The 12,124-nt window shown below is 35.8% G+C and overlaps 1 pseudogene; it reads right to left on the bottom strand.

Moving 5' to 3' along the window:
• Positions 1-4,981: 4,981 nt before the first annotated feature.
• LOC131813979 (large ribosomal subunit protein eL27-like) lies at positions 4,982-5,379 on the bottom strand (annotated as a pseudogene).
• Positions 5,380-12,124: the final 6,745 nt, after the last annotated feature.

The following is a 12,124-nucleotide window of genomic DNA, read 5'->3' as shown; positions in this document are numbered from 1 at the left end:
TGTAATAAGCACCCAGTGCTCCATGTAATATGGGCCCTCCTTAATACCCATCACCAGCTAACCCATCCCCCCTCCCCTTAAGAATACTTCCCAGTCCATAGTCTCTTATGGTTCATCTCCCCCTTCAATTTCCCCCCTTCGTTTTCCCCTTCCTTCTCCTAATGTCCTCCATGATATTCCTTATGTTCCACAAATAAGTGAAGCCATATGATAATTGACTTTCTCTGCTTATTTCACTTAGCATAATCTCCTCCAGTACCATCCATGTTGATGCAAAAATTGAGTATTCATCCTTTCTAATCACTGAGTAATATTCCATTGGGTATATGGACCACATCTTCTTTATCCATTTGTCTGTTGAAGGGCATTGTGGTTCTTTCCACAGTTTGGTTATTGTGGATATTGCTGCTATGAACATCAGGGTGCACGTCGCCCTTCTTTTCACTACATCTGTATATATGGGGTAAATACCTAGTAGTGCAATTTGTGGGTCATAAGGTTTTTTGAGGAACCTCCACCCTGTTTTCCAAAGTGGCTGTACTGATTTGCATTATCACCAACAGTGTAAGAGGGTTCCCCTTTCTCTACAACCTCTCCAACCTTTGTTGTTTCTGGCCTTATCAATTTTTGCCCTTCAAATTGGTGTAAGGTGGTATATCAATGTGATTTTGATTTGAAATTCCCTCATGGCTAAAGATGATAAACATCTTTTCATGTGTCTGTAAGCCACTAGCATCCTTTTGATTGCTACTGTTCTCATGAAAACATTCAGCATGGTCATTTCACAATGAACACACAGTCATTAGCTAACATTTCACTAAATCTTCTTGAACTCCTTAAGAAGTCCAGCATTTTATAATTTTATATATCAAAGCAGGAATAAGGTATTCACATAATATAAATGTGTGATACACATTTACTGATGTTGATTATGAACTATTGCCAATTACTTAATCAAAATTCCTATTTTATGATACACTTACATTTCTGAAATGCAATACTCTAAATATTACCCTAATATGAAATTAAAACAAATGAAATTTTATTTTTCTTTGATTATTGTATATCTGGTTATAATAGGACCTATTATTTTAAGCTCAGAGTTCACCAAACTGCTCTATAGATATAAACGGTCTCATGAAATTGTCAGAAACTCTAATGGATTCAGAATATACTGTGAGGATCTGTGTTGTTTATGTTTTTTAAATTTATAATTGGGAACTTATTTTATTATTTATTTATTTATTTATTTTTAAAGATTTTATTTATTTATCTGACAGAGAGAAACCACAAGTACACTGAGAGGCAGGCAGAGAGAGAAGGAAGCAGGCTCCCTGCTGAGCAGGGAGCCTGATGTGGGACTCGATCCCAGGACCCTGAGATCATGACCTGAGCCGAAGGCAGCGGCTTAACCCACTGAGCCACCCAGGCGCCCCACATTATTTATTTTTTATAGAATTTATTTATTATAGAATGTTAAAAGCAGAAAAAATATATTAATCATCAGTGTGGAAAAACCAAAACAGTAGTTCAACTAGTACTTGCAGACAGACCTATATGTCTATAGGAAAGTGGTCAATAGCAAAATGTCTTCAGTTTTTAATCTTAGTGAGAACTACATATAATTCTCTATGAATACGCAAAATATCCCATTTAAAATTAAAACTAAGGTAATATATCTCTGTTAGGACCGATTATTTCTTATCACAAAGATTCCTCCAACTCTAGGAATCTTTTTGTTGTATTGGTCCAACATTGTTTTCTGGAAACACTGTAGCACATACCCTTCCCAATGTCTATAACCCAGCCATCCTATCCCCACCCTTTTAGCCCCAGCAACCCTCAGTTTGTTTCATGAGATTTAGAGTCTTTTATGGCTTGTCTCCCTCCTGGTACCATTTTATTTCATTTTTCCTTCCCTACCCTCCTCAACCTCCTGCCCTGCCTCTCAAATTACACACACACACACACATACACACACACACTCACACAAATGCCATGCAGCCATCGAAAGAAATGAAATCTTGCAATGATGTTCATGGAACTAGAGGGTATTATGCTGAGTGAAATAAGTCAATCAGAGAAAGGTAATTATCATATGATCTCTCTAATATGAAGAATTCTAAATGGCTTATCTTCAGGTAAGCTCTGGACTAAAGGTTTTTCTGTGGGACAAAGAATAGCTACCTACAAAGCTCCTTTACAAAACCAAAAGCCAGGCCTACCACAAGATCAAGATAATCCTCTGGTAATTTATCTGTCATAACAAAATCCAGCATTTCTTTGTATAAGAAGAGTCAAAACTAATGCATGGTGGTTAATGTTAGAACAGCAATTGCCATTGGCTGAGGAAAGGATAGTCTTTCCCTCAAAAAAAGGAAGAAGGGAACTTTCTCTGGTAACAGAACTTTTGTATATTTTGCTCTAAATTTGTGCACATTTGTCAGAGTTTTTCAAACTGTGCATTTAAAAATCTCATCACTTTATATATGTAAAATGAACTTCAGTCAAGTTTTCATTAAATATAAAAAAAATTCAAAGGCAAATTGAAAGTTTCATATCCATTTAGACCAAAAGGATATGAAATTTGCAACTTTACGTATGTGGGTATGTGTGTGTGTGTGTGTTGAGCTAAAAGTAGGTAAAAGACAGGTTTGTCATATCATACCTATAGGAATCAGCAATATTACCCAAATTAAATTTTAGTAATGATTTCAGTTTCAACCAGTAAGTAGACACAGGTAAAGCAGAGATGTCTGGCACATCTTAGATGGCCTCTTTCTTTCTACTCTGGACACACGTTCCCTGGTAAAGAACAATAAGTGAATGAATTCCACCTCACACACCTCACACCACCTCACCCAGCAGGGAGCATTCATGTCATGAAACATCTCCATCTCTTTAACACAGAGAGTTGAGTACTTACTTGACATTTACTGTGGAGTTAGGCACCACAATCCATAGATTGCAGGTGTATTTACACAAAACAATCATAAACTAATAACATACTACTAAGAGCATCTCAAAGATAAAGACTCTTCCCTGCAAATACTATTTACCTTGAGGTCTAGCTATCCTGCTTCCAATGACATTAGATTGGACCACGTGTATTTTCTTTCCACTGTGTGTGCCTGATCACACAACTGCAGATAAATGAATCATAAACCAGCTACTTCATCTTCTTCCTTCTAGGTTTTTGTACTAAAAGAAGCCATTCAATAATGCACACCACAGTGTATTCCATTTTTAATGGAATTTAGGTTGGAAGCACCTTACCAAGCAATGTTTATTTATCTTTATTCAGTTTTAATAATGGAAAATCCTCCACAGTAGCTAGTAAGAGATTCCTGAACAAACATTGACAAGCAGCAGGTATAGACTTCAGGTAAGTTTACAATGAAGATCTAAAATTGTTGAGATTTCATGTGTAGCCTTTCCTTGGGCCTTAAAATGATACTTAATAACATCTACTCTTATTTCTAAGTAAGTCTTTAAAAGAATATATATATATATATATATATATATATATATATTTAAGATTTTATTTATTTATTTGACAGACAGAGATCACAAGTAGGCAGAGAGGCAGGCAGAGAGAGAGGGGGAAGCAGCCTCCCCACTGGGCAGAGAGCCCGATGCAGGGCTCAATCCCAGGATCCTGGGATCATGACCTGAGCTGAAGGCAGAGGCTTTAACCCACTGAGCCACGCAGGTGCCCCCAAAAGAATATATTTTAATATTACAGATTTTAATATGATGGGAAGTTAGAGAATATGTATATGTAATTCTATAAGTATCAACTGAAAAGTGACCAAATTTAATCAGCTGTGCTATTTTCTTCTTATGTTGTATTTAAATTAGCTTCACATTTCTATTATGCTTTATATATATATAAATATATATATATATATATATATAGTGTTTTATGGATAGAAACCTTTGCTTCAGATTATTTTGATAAAATTTTCAATTGCTCGTCCAGCTAAAATCATAGACATGGAAGTGGAATGCTACAAAATCCTTTTGATTGCAACAATGATATTGATAAAATATCTTATTTCACAAAATAAAGAATGCTGAAATTATGCTTCCTAATTATATTTTAAGCTGTTTATTCAACCATGGATTTATTGACCCATATCTACCATTCTTAACTCCAGCTATTCTTTATTCAGTTCTCCAAACATTCTATTTCAGAAATTTTGTAAATGGCATTTCTTTGTATTTATCCTTCAGATCATAACTTCTCCAAGTATAATTTCCTTGGGACTTCAACCAGGTAAGAACATCCACTTTGGCATTTTCCTGGGACCTGTACTTCCTTATTAGCATTTGGTAGTGTTTTAATAATGTCTTTTATTTGTATAATTCACAATATCTAACACAGCTCCTAGTGTGTAAGCTCCATGAAGGCTGTGGACGCATTTCATTACTTCACATTTTTATTCTTAGCATCTAACACAGACCTGGTTCACTGAAGTTGTTCAGGAAGCCCATACATAGAGAGGCAGAGATAGAAACAGAGACAAAGATGAAAGAAAGAGAGAAAGAGAGAGTGAGGGACTGAAGGAGAGGAAGGGAGGGAAGGAAGGAGGAGGAAGTAGGAAGGCAGGCAGGCAGGCAGGCAAGAAGGAAGGAATGTTGCAAACTTAAATGTGTCCATGTTGTTAAGTATCAAAGGACAGGAGAGAATAACTGCCCGCTGTGAGCTTGGGCACTCACTAAAGCTTAACTTCTACATTGGAAGAGAAAAAAAATGGATTTCTCCAATATTTTTCATTTCACAAATTCTTGCATGGGGTTAACTAAGATTTAGTGTTATGGGTTGATTGTGCCCTCCCAAAGTTTACATATTGAAGTCTTAACCTCTGATGCCTTAAAATGTAATCATATTTGGAGATAAGGTCTTTCTTTTTGTGTGTGTGTGTGGGGTGGGGGTATTTTTAATAACTGAAACAAAACAGATCAAAAACCACAGATTCTAGAAGAACTATTTGTTCTTGTCAGTCTTATACTTCTCCTCCAACTTGACTCTGGCCTCTCATCAGACCTTACATTTAAGAGCTATGTCTCTGAAGACATCCTTGTTGACAACACTTTTGTCCAAAGGGATATCCATAGAGTACATTTGTGGGCATGAAGTGATTGTAGTTATAAACTTTCACAAAAGATTTGATCTTTGACCTCTTGGCAAATATCTTCTCATCCACGGCAGCTGTCACTTTGCAGGGATAGCAGTCAGTTCCAGCCACCAGAGCACAGCATGTGTGGACATGTCTGAGGTGCCATCATCAGTGTTCTTCACAATGACTGCTTTGTGTCCAGAATAGCATAGCCCAGAACCGGCACCAAATTCCTGGATTTCATGAACTTGCCCATCTTGCAACCAGCCACTCAAACCTAGAGCAGAAAAGAAGAAACACCACTTCCATTCAAGATAAGGTCTTTAAGGGGACGATTAAGTTAAAATGAGGGGTTTTTTTTGTTTTTTTTTTTAAGATTTTTTATTTATTTATTTGACAGGGAGAGATCACAGGTAGGTAGAGAGGCTGGAGCAGAGAGAGAGAGAGAGAGAGAGAGGGAAGCAGGCTCCTTGCTGAGCAGAGAGCCCAATGTGGGACTCGATCCCAGGACCCTGAGATCATGACCTGAGCCGAAGGCAGCGGCTTAACCCACTGAGCCACCCAGGCGCCCAAAATGAGTTTTTTAAAGTGAGTTTTTTAAGACTGATGTGTTCTTTTTTTTTTTTTTTAAGACAAAAGAGAAAGCGTTTTTTTGTTGTTTTAAGATTTTATTTACGTATTTGACAGAGAGAAAGTGCACAAAGCAGGGGGAGCAGCAAGCAGATGGAGAACTAGGATCCTGGCTGAACAAGGAGCCCATGTGGGACTCGATGCAAGGACTCCAGGATCATGACCTGAGTCAAAGGGGGAGGCCCAACTGAGTGAACAATGCAGCATCCATCTGATGTCCTTATAAGAAGAAATATGGTGAGTGCCAGAAACTTGTGTGCACAGAGGACAGACCATGTAAGGACACAGTGAGTACTTGGCCAGTTGCAACACAAGGAGAGAAGCCTCAGAAGAAGGATTAGTTTCTTCTGAGGCTTCTTTCTTTGTGTTGTAACTGGCCAAGTTAATTCTGCCAACGTATTGACCTTGGACTTCTAAACTCCAGAATTTTGAGATATGAATTCCTATTGTTTAAGCCACATAATCTGTGATACTTTGTTATGACAGGCCTAGAAAACAAATACACTTACCCAATCTACTCAGTACTCAATATGATAGATGTTCTAATTATAATTTTTATATGGGCTACAGAAACAAAAAATTATACTTAAATAAATATTTTAATGGAATTTCAAATATAGTTATTGAAAAAATATTTTATATTCTTAAAATATTTGTGTTTTTTTTTTAAATTTGCATGTGGGTGTCTTAGAGTGAGTATGTTTTTACATCAGTCTGGGTGTTGAGGAAGGAGAAAAATGACTTTGGCTAAGGAGCATTTAATGCCAAATAAAGTATAATTGTGTATTTGCACCTAAAATGTTATGCCTTAAATATTAATAAATCTATCATTTTCAGCATGCAATATGGAATAAATGCCAAAAATCAATCTTCTAATAGGCATAAACAAAGAAAAAATGAAATAAATAATTAATAGTTTGTATGTCTTCCATCTCTAATTCAAAAATCGGTCAGATTGCTTATTATTTCATTAAATTTTCACTTTAGTAAGACATCAAAGCCTTGCACTGTGTCTGTTTTGAAGTATATATGTGTTTACAAATAAAAAATGAGAATACATCTTGACATCTTAGATGTTCTTGCAAAACTAGTAAATGAAGGGTCATACCACCAGTGTTATTCTAACTAATGGCTTAAAATAATGTGGAAATCATAAGATTATAATTTTAAGCAACAATTCATTTCTAAATTCTCTTTTTACAAAATAAATTTAAAAGAGATAATATCAATTCTTAATTTGATTTGCAAGTCCTATGATAACTTTTAAGACAACATTAAGATAACATATCTATCATGCAAGGTTGTCAGAGGAATATAGCAAAGAAAATCAAATAGCAGTTCAGAGAACTTACTAGACTTTTCTGGGACACAGAAATGTTGAAGAAATCAGATATGCCAGAGGGACACATCACGCTTTAAAATAAATTCTATTTAAGGAAAGCAACCTATATAGCAGTTTTCTGTTCTTTTTCTTTCTTTCCTTTACTATTTTTTAACTAATTTCTCACAAAACCCTAGCATCTCAACATAACACTCAGACAAGATTTATTAGCACAGGATTTAAGTTAGTTGTCTAAACTTCAAAGTTCTATTTTGTAGGATACTAGAGGCTATTCATTAGCATACTGTGAAGCATATCATAAATAATTTAAACTATAGTTGTCAAGATAAATGAAAAAAAATCAATTTATGCTGCACTACCCTTAATTTTTTATTGTGCATGGATTTGCTTGCTTACTAATCTACAAAATCTAGTAAATCACAGTCCCTGTCATTTTAGTGAATTAATCTGGATCATTTCAACTTGACTGATTATGTCGAAGGAATACCATCAAGAATCTTGGACTGTTATGTAGATATTGTTTTTAAAATGAATATAAATACTTCTTTAAGTGATGTTCAATAAACTCCAGGAAGTAATAATGGTAAAATAATCAAATGGATTAGTAAAAGTGATTTTTCATCATTCAGGAAATTTTAGAACGACAAATTTAGGACAAGAAATGGAAAAAAGAACATTAAATAAGCTCAAAATGTATTAACAGGAAAAAAAAAGTAAGCCATCTATTTTTACTGTTGAGGATTAGCAAGTAGCAGAGATAATCTGGACTCCAAAACTACAAATTAGATTAAAAAAAAAAAAAAAAACAGATTCTAGCTTAGTGCTTTAAGTGGAAAACCAATAAAAAGTTCTAGAATTCATTTTTAGTTATGTAACTTACTCAACAGGTGGCCTTGAGTTAATTGTTTTTAACTTGTATTTTGAAGAAAAGTTGCTCTTACCTTTCATTTCTTGCCATGATCTTTTGTCACAGTGGATTCTTTGATGTTCGCTTTAAATTTAGCATCCATTTTAGGATCAATCTCAGATAATTTGAATCTTACCAGTCTATCAGTTACTGACTGAGAAACTTTTGGTTTTAAGGATCCTCTGCTATGAAATCTTTCCCTAGAAGTGGTAAGTAAGACATTTTCATGACTGTCTTTGGGCAGAATTCTATAGTTGAATACATACATGTTAGTCTATTCTATATGAAAGATAGCACAATCTCAGGAATAAGAGTTTGCTTGGACTCTACAGAGTTTTGTATGAATTCAGTACCCCTATTCAAGATAACAGTAGCCTGTTCCTTTTTTTTTTTCCTTTATACAGTTTCATGAAATAGAATTTTCAGTTTGTGACAATTACCTCGCAGCTAGATACAATTTGAACCACTGACAAAGGACAATTTCCTGCTTTCTAAATATTCCATGGAAGCATATTCTCAAATTTCATAAGCTTGGTCGAACATACACATTTAAGCTGTTACTCATTGGGCTAGAGAATCCAGTATAGCAGAAAGCATATCAATTTTTTGAAAAATTAGGTTGGCAATATCTGGTTCTGCATGTAAGGAGAGTGGAAGTCCCATCTTAACAAAATGTAAAAAGCTAAACAGGTTGAAAAATAAAAAAAAAAAATCTTCTTGGACAAGAGAGGTGAGGACTCACAACAAACCCTGCCCCCAGGTTTAGGAAGAAAGACAGACAAATGTCAAGAGTCTGCTTACATCAGCAGAGACTCAGGAGTAGAACCTCCATGGGAAGTAGTGCTGGGAAGTAGGAAAACCTGAATGGAGGTAATTGACAAATCTCTGGAGACTCAGTGTAAACAACTCTGAGAGTTAAAAATCCAGAGAGCCATAGTAATAGGGGAATCCCCCACACTTTGATGAGTTTTGCATCCAGAGGTCCCAGATTCTCACAGTAAATATAGGAGAAAGACCCCTCATGCTTCAGAGGATACAAGGGGTAAGGAACTACCTTTAAATGCACCGGAGTACATTCCTGCCTTCAGGATAAACTAGCTAAGGAGAGAGCCTTATTTTCTGGGGGTAACATAGCCTAAGTAAGCCAGGGAAAGAAAGTATCAACTCTATTCCACTCTAGCCATCCTGTAACACCTAAGTGGGGAGAGGGGATTAAACAAAAACTGAGAAACATTTGTGAAGTTTTCAGAGATTCACTGAAAAGACTGAGACCTAATCATAGATTTATAAAACATCTCCCCTCCCCACATCTCAATGTCACATTACTACAGACCTATTTCCTTATGCTCAGTACCTAAAGTCTACCTATCAAGAAAAAAATTAAAATGCAGACCAAAAGACAAAAAACACAACACGAAGAAATAGAACAAGCATCAGAACCAGAGATGGCCAGGATATTGGAATTATCAAATCAGGAATTTGAAACAACTATGATTAATATACTGAGGGCTATAATGGAAAGAAAAGCAGCATGCAAATGCAGATGGGCAATGTAAGCAAAGAGATGGGAGTCCTGAAAGAATTTTTCTTACATGCTAGAGATAAATCAAAACAACAATACTGTAAACAAAATGAATAATATCTTTGGTGGCTCTGTTAGTAGACTGTTACAGCTGAGGAAAAAACTTCTGAGCTTGAGAGTATATTGATAGAAGCCTCCAAAACTGAAAAGCAGAGAGAGCAAACACTGAAAAAAAATAGAATCAGATATCCAAGAAGTGTAGGACCATGCTGAAAGGGAAAACATACATGTAATAGAAATACCAGAAAGAGAATAAAGAGAGCAATGAAAGAAATATTTGAATTGAGAATTTCCCCAAATGAATGTCACACCAAACCACAGATCCAAGGTCAGAGAACACCAATCAGGATAAATGCAAAAAACACAAACAACAACAACAAAATAACCCTGCACTTAGGCATATCATTTTCAAACTACAGAAAATCAAAAATAAAGAAAAAATCCTAGAAGAAGCCAGAAGGGGAAAAATAAAACAAAACAAAACAACAAGAGCAACAAACTTCACCTACAGAGAAAAAAAGATACGCATTACATCTGAGCTCCCCTTCAAAAACATGCAAGCATATAAACAAGAAGAAAGTGGAGTGAAACAAAGTGCTGACAGAAAAAAAAAAAAAAAAAACCACCAACCTAGAATTTTTCTTCATGGGAAATTATCCTTTAAGCGTGAAAGAGAAATACTTTCTCAAAAAATAAAAATTGAGGTAATTTGTTGTCCAGTAGACCTGCCGTGCAAGAAATATTAGAAGAAGTTCTTAAGGGAGAAGGAAAATGATTCATGAGAAACTAAGATCTATTTAAAGAAAGCATGAGCAAAGAAGGAATAAGTGATGATAAAACAAAAACTTTTGTTTTTCTTGCTCTTACTTGATCTATCAGATAACAGCTTGTTCAGAATAATGATAGCAATAATGTATTCACTTAAGCATGCTTATGGATAAGTAAAATGAATGACAGCAATGATACAAACGACAGAAGTGGGAGTTAGATACAGCTGGGAACAGATGTTTCTGACTGTAAGGAAGCATGGGAACCACATTTCAAACAGTGGAGAGAAATGCCAGGGAACATGCATGCATTCTATGACTGCTGCCCCATAGTAATCTAGAGCTTCATTATATACATTTAATGAAGAGTCTGTGATCTGGACTCCACCTTGAGATGGGTGGCTGCCATGACAGTTCCAACAAGGACCCTCCTGACAGGTAGGAAGAGCGCCTTAGGTGACTTGAATGTGATCCAAGTTAAGGAGCTGCCCTAGCTATGACCTATGACCCATTCAAACATAAAAAGAAAAGATGACTAACCTCAATTGTAACTGCTATCTGGGCCCATCATGAGAGTGTACTTCATACTTTATAAACTTTCTGATAAACTATTGCTTTCTTGAGAGTTTGGCTCTGAATTCTTTCTAGGTCAAACTCAAGAACAGAGGTCAGTGCAGAGATAGGAAGGGATCTGCCACTAACACAAAATATGGAAGAGAGGAATTAGGATTGCTTTGTTATGAACTACTCACACTGCTTGTAAAGTGGCATAGTGCTATTTGAAAGAAAATTTGGATTAATAGTTAGCATACATTGAAAATTTTTTTCTTGGTAAATTTTTTCCTTCAGTTTGAATAGTGAGCTATTGTTGTATCCTTCAGTTTACTGACATTTTGTTCAGTCATCTTCTGTCTGTGACTAAGCCAATTCAGTGTATAGTGTATCTTAGTTGTCAAATTCTTTCATTTTTCAGTTTGATTATTTCCCGTTGGTCCTTTTTCACATTTTCTTTTCTTTTTCTTTTTTTTTTTCTGATGATACTTCCATTTTTCAATAACTAGGAACATTTTTGTTTCTATGTCATTCAGCATGGTTGTAATAATTTAGGATTCTTAAGTGCCAATTCACAATAAGGATCATCTCAGAGTCAGCTTCATTGATTCTCTTTTTTCCCTCAGAATACAGAAATTCTTATTTCTTTTGGTCAAGTAATTTTCATTGTATCTTGGGCATTATCAAGGTTATAAGATATGTTGGAATCTTTTATGTTCTTTTGAAGAAAGTTGGTTTATTTTTTAGTAACTCTTTTTTTTAAAGATTGATGTATTTATTTAAGAGAGAGAGAGCACGCACAAGGGGAGGGGCAGAGGGAGAGGGAGAGATTGAATCCTCAAGCAGACTCCCTGCTGAGCACGGAGCTTGACATCCGGCTCAATCCCACTTGCCATCATGACCTGAGTCAAAATCAACAGTTGGGCACTTAACCGACAGAGCCATTGAGGCTCACTAAGCTGATTTTGTTTTTTAAGGAACAATTGACTACTTTGGACACAAACAACGAAATCTGTCTCTTGAGCTTCAGTTCAAGTCTTGTGAGTTTGTCCCATACTGGAATGATTCAGGTATAAATCAACAATTTTTGCAGAATAATACATGATAATTTGATATCCCCCCCCCCCCCCGCTCTCTGCTTTCCAGGGTTCCCTCCTCATTCTCCAACAACTACAGGGTAGCCCGGAATCTCTTGTTCGGTTCTTGAATGCAGAGCAAGAG

The sequence above is a fragment of the Mustela lutreola genome, chromosome 13 (assembly GCF_030435805.1).
Source record: "Mustela lutreola isolate mMusLut2 chromosome 13, mMusLut2.pri, whole genome shotgun sequence".
In the NCBI taxonomy this organism is placed as follows: Eukaryota; Metazoa; Chordata; class Mammalia; order Carnivora; family Mustelidae; genus Mustela; species Mustela lutreola.
This window is presented reverse-complemented; position numbering and strand designations above follow the sequence as displayed.